We start from the raw sequence: 6,000 nt of genomic DNA on the forward strand, positions 1-6,000 counted from the left end.
TAAGAGAATCATGCCTACTGTCATTTTTCCCATCTTGAATAAATAACTTCTTTCATATTCATGTTTTATGTCGATGTTTGGCTTATTTCTTTCCTGAATGCATTTTTGTTCTAATGATTCAATCCAGCTGTCTAACTTATGATTAAAATCAGTGATTGTATACACTACTCAGAATTCAATTGCTGTTAAGATTAAGGAATACAAATAATACATCAGAAATTCCACTTTTGCTGGGAGAATTTCAACACTAACTTTAGGAAGGCTTTTTCTTGCTTTTCCATAGCTTCCTGTTGCATGTTTATATATACCGGTATTCATTATATGCTGATATATCAATATAATTTAAAGAAAAATTATCAAAATTTTAAGATGGAACTCAGAGACAATACTGTTTTTAGCTAATTATTAGCCTAATTTGAAGTTCCCCAGTATTGGCATTGCTATAATCATAATTCAAAAAAGTTAAAGATTTTTAGTTTTAAAAAATATCAAAGGCTGAATGCTTTCTTCACATTTTTTCCTTGAAAGATATAAAAATAATATCTACATAAACATTTTAAAATTTGCCTTAATGAATAGTGTGGCAAGTACACTGATGGATTGTCCAGGTTGTAGTAATCACTGCCCAATCATTTTTGTCAATATTCTGAAGTTATCTATGGTTATATAGTGGAAAAAAGGGACTATTTTAATACTTTTAAGAATGATTTCATCATTTTTAAAAACGTACACATAACAAAAAAGAAAAAAGAAACGTTAGCTGACAAGACAAGGCAATGATGTTGGTTTTTATTTCCAAGGGTATTCCAAATTCTGAAAAACTAATATTGTTTGGCTGGAAGCCTACTGGGTCAGTAACAATGGCCAGAAAGCTGTTCTGGGTTAGACATTTCAGCTTTCCAACACTGAAATGAAAAAAAGTCTGTAACAGGTAATAAAGAAAAACTTAAAGACTATTGTAGCTTGACATTTTAAGATGAACTGCTGTGCAGCTACAGGACAAGAAGCTTATATGCTTTATTTTAGAGAAATAGTAAAATAAAATAAACACTGGAGACTTCTTACTATGTCTTACAGTTCTATGATAAATGAGTCTCTGATATAAGTGTTACCAGTTTCTTACATTCACAGTACTGTGATCATTTGTCTTTGGCTTTGTTAGTATAAACTTTTGGCAGACCATAATGCAAAGATTCACATTTTTTAAAAAATACCCATCAATACAATCCACTCTTTCTCCATAATTATAGCTTTACCTGCAAAGGTAACATGGGACCAGCAGGATTCATTATGCAGGAAAAATGAAGTCAATTATCCCTCTAGGTTCCTTGTGACTTCCAACATTTTATGTGGAAATGGTGATCAAGTGATATCCAAAATAACTAGCACTTGACACTTGCAAGCTATTTGTCAAGCCCTATTGTCAATGCTCACTTTTTCTAGTAGTACCTATCAGTTCAGTTCTAAGACAAGAATGGGCAAATTCCAATGATCTGGAACTCACTATTTTGGGGGAACCAAGATTCATAGTATGGAAACCAAGTTATGTATATAGACATAGGATTCCCTGTGTTTTGAAAAGAAGAATATTCTGTTTTGTTTTGGTTTTGAACTGTACTTACCTATTTGAAGGCTTACACTTCTTACTTTATATGCATTGCTTACGTCAAGATGGTGGAAATCTATACAACCAGTACTCAGAAATCATGACTGTAGGGCTTTGGATCACTTCATTCCCTAGGGACCTAAGTTGCCCACCCATGTTTTACAATAATTTAAACTGGGTTAACGGCCCTAGCTTTTGATATTATCACACTGTGCTATCACTGAAGAAGGGTTGCAGGAATTGGGTATGTCTAGTCTAATGAAAAGAAGGACTAGGGGTGACAAGATAGCAGTCTTCCAATATCTGAGAGGCTGTTACAAAGATGAGAGAGGCAATCTATTTTCCAAAGCATCAGAAAGCAAGACAAGAAGCAATGGTTGGAAATTAACCAAGAGGCAAGCAATCTAGAACTAAGGAGAAATTTTCTGACAGTTAGAACAATTAACCAGTGGAATAGCTTGCCTTTGGAAGTTGAGGTGCTCCATCACTGGAGACTTTTAAAAAGAGACCGGACAGTCATTGTCTGAAATGGTATAGCTTGAGCAAGGGGTTGGACTAGAAGACCTCCAAGGTCCCCTCCAACTCTGTTATTCTGTTCTGTTTCACTGGGCTCATTTTGATCTTTTTCTTTAGTACAGCAATGATTCTTAAATTTGAGATTATATTCTTTTGCACACAATACAAATTGTTTGGGAAGTTTGAAGTCAGATTAATGGGATTAAATTCCTTAGATGTAACTACTGCTTACTCTAATGTTCAAAATCATATTCGTTCTTATATTGTTTTACCACCTTGCAACAGATCCAATTTTACATAACTTAGCAAACTATGCCTAATTCCATTCAGGAAGCAAGAATTTTCAGGACAGCCTCAAGCTACTGAGACTGAGAATTCTGTCTCCATGAAGCAATTTTCAATTGTTCTGGATCTTTTGAAATAGATGCAAGAACAGATAAAATTAGCCATCAAAATAATATAACTACTGTAAACAAAACATATGCACACACAGCCACATGCTGGAGTATACTAAAATATTTGAACAAAATTATTTTAAATTATGGTATGTTTTCAGTCATCTGATCTTTCTTTCATGCTCCTCTTCCCTCCCCTTCCTCATTGTCTGGTTATTGGCTTAACATCAATGTTCAGTTTCGTGAAAAAAACTGTAATTGCGATAATCACATGAAAGCCATTATTTCATGGAGATAATCTCTCCCAGGGGGAAAAAAAATCATAATGAGACTAGACTAGTTCTTTTAAAAAATCCAAAATGTTTCATACGCTTGAATAATTTTTATAATACAATTATTGTCGGAAGTCAGAATCATTCCTTCTACATTGCAAGAACAGCACTAAATAGACCAAGAATGAACATGCCACAGGCTAAGCCATGTTAAAAACATTCAAAGCATTGTTGATTCCTCATCCTTCAGGCTAGTAAGGCACATGCTACAGGCTACAGGAGAAACTGCACTGTAGCATAAGAATAGGTGATATTCCAGATAATTACTATTTTAACATTAAAACAGTGGAAATTCATTATGCAGAGTGGCAGATTTAATCTATCAGTCACTCCTACTTTGTACTATCATCTGGTTGTTGTTGTTATTGTTTCAAAGGAGGGAATCCTCTTTAAAATCAGTCAATTATTAACATCCCACTGGTTTTAGCTAAGAAGCATACTTATCACCGAGATCACTTTTGAGATATCAAAGGAGATTTGGCCACTGTTCAATAAACAGTGACTTGAGATCTTTACTTTTGATGTGTACATTAGCCTCATACCATTATCTCTTAAAAGCTTAATTATTTGCACACAATTGATCAAGATGGAACTTGAGAAAGGATTCACTCAAGTCTCTGGGAGAGCTGCAACACATTAGAAGAGAAAACAAATCACATTTAGATCTTAAAATGAGAATTAGTGATTAGGGCCATATATAAAGCAGAGCAGTAGCCAGAGCTATTCTTTCTGGAATGTTTTCCATTTGATCTGCATTAACACTTTCAAATACAGGAAAGCTATTAAACACTGATTATGTATGGTCAGATTTATGCTCCCTTCCCAGAACCAAACCAACACGTATCTCCCTTGAAATAATGCATATTGAAAGAACCCAGTGTGTATCTTTCTCTCTCTTATTCTGTGTATTATCTATTGAAGTGTTTCAAATTACAGGTGAGCAAATTCAGTTCAAGGTTCACAACAGAATTCTGATAGTCGTGACTTTTCATGAATTTATTATTTATTCAACAATAAAGAAAGTATGTTTTTTCTAATTTTCATTAAGATTAAATCAGAAATTATTTCATACTATTTCAAAATAATAATAATCATCATTCTAGCCATTGTCTATCCACTGCAGGATGAGGACCTCTTCTGCATGTTTTCAACCAATATGGTCTAGAGCTTTCTTTTGCCAATTAGGCCCGCAATACTTGCTGATATCGATGCTCCATCTTGTTTTAGGACACTTTTGTGGACACTTTTTATCAAATGGAATCCATTCTACGAAAGCCTTAGTCATACAATGTATTTCAGAGCACATTGTACATTGCCACATTTAACAAGACTGGCTGATTCCAGATGACGTGCAGGGGAGGTATGTCAAATTGAAGACATCTTTGAGAAAAAATAGCCGGTAACCGGTTCCTTAGAACCTCTCCAGATAAGGACAGGGTGAGAGATTGCCCACATGTTATCTGAATGTCTGCTCCTCATAAAGAGACTACAGAACAGCAGTTTTCAATGGGATTGAGCACCAGGAGATGAAGGGATCAGTCCTTGCTCCCAAGTGCAGCAGTACCTTTTAAAGTACACTAAATTCACAAGCCTCATTTTCTAACCACTTTTGGAAATTTCTTAAAGCTATTAAACACCTTCAGAATGACAAGTTTTAAAAGTAATCAGGGTTAGTTTATCTTCAAATCAAATAAATAAATAAATACAAGCTAACAAACTTAAAGAATTTTAAATAAACAGCAAAAAGCTAAATAACATTTTAATCTAAGAAAGTTACAAGTGAATTAAAAGTCCAGATAAATTTGGAATATTGATTTTTACTATACTTTTTAGTAAATAACTATAAAAATGAATACCATATTTTCCGGCGTATAAGACGACTTTCTAAAGCGTGGAAATCGGCATCGAAGTCGGGGGTCGTCTTATACGCCGAGTTGTCTTATATGCTGGAAATTACAGTAGTTTCCAGCATATAAAATGACTTTCTAGGCATGGAAATCGGCACCGAAGTCGGGGGTCGTCTTATACACCGAATCGCCTTATACGCTGGAAAATACGGTAACTTTTCATGAGAAGCAGACTTATTCTGGCTAACTTTGCTGTTGTAAGTTATTACAAAGATAAGTGACTTTATGATTTTAGAAACTGGATACTAGAGGGAATTAAAGCATCTAAGCAGAAGGAAAAAACAGAAAAATGTTCTTGATGTTAGTTAATATTGGGACTTATCAAATACCCAAAACATTATAACATCAGAAACATTAAAAGAGATATTTGAAGAATGGAGCAGAAATTATTAACTGCAATATCAACAGTGTTGGTAATGATACTTGCTTTTATGGATAGACTATATCCAAAAGATGTTAATGAACAAATGACAGATGTAAACCAAAATTTATCTGAAAAGACAGAAAAAGTATCAAAGGTAGTAAATGACAGGCCAAGATAATGATTGGGAAAACAATGCTTTACTGGATATAAAAAAGAAACTGGATTCATTTTTAAAAATGAAAAAGGAGATATAAATGACAAATAAGGAGAATGACCTGAAAAAGTTTTGGGTTTACAAAAAAGGTTTGTTAAATCCCTGAAGAAACCTGTGTGATGGGATAAAGAATTGAAGGGAAATCAAATCCTATAAAAAATATTTGATAGTTAAGACAATTAGGAGTAAAAGGAAGGAACATAATGTTGGTTTATTTGATCAAGGTTAAAATAAGCTTCTTTTCTTTTTTTGCAAAATTCTGACAAAGTTGTTTAAGGACTTTTTGCTGATATGAGGATTAAAAAGTTGACTTTTACTAGATCTGCTTCTTAAGAATGGGATATGAGAGAAAGAGATATTTATCTGCAGTATGTAATTTATAGGAGGGAGATGAAATGCTATTAAATTTATTTAGATTTGTGATGAAGATTGGAAGTCACTTTTTATATATTTATTTTCTTTTTCTTTCTGTTTATCCTGTACCTTTGCTGCTCTTTTCTATTCTATTCTCTTTCTGCAAGTTTAGTTTATATTGTAATCAAAACTTTTAGTAAAAAATATATTTAAAAAGAGCATTACTGATTCCCTTCTTGAGTAATAAGAACAGAAACTCTTGCAGCACCTTAAAGTTGTTATTTTAAAAGCTTCTGTGGATCAGAAAGCCTT

The sequence above is a fragment of the Crotalus tigris genome, unplaced genomic scaffold (assembly GCF_016545835.1).
Source record: "Crotalus tigris isolate CLP2741 ecotype Arizona unplaced genomic scaffold, ASM1654583v1 scf7180000018573.505203, whole genome shotgun sequence".
Classification (NCBI taxonomy): Eukaryota; Metazoa; Chordata; class Lepidosauria; order Squamata; family Viperidae; genus Crotalus; species Crotalus tigris.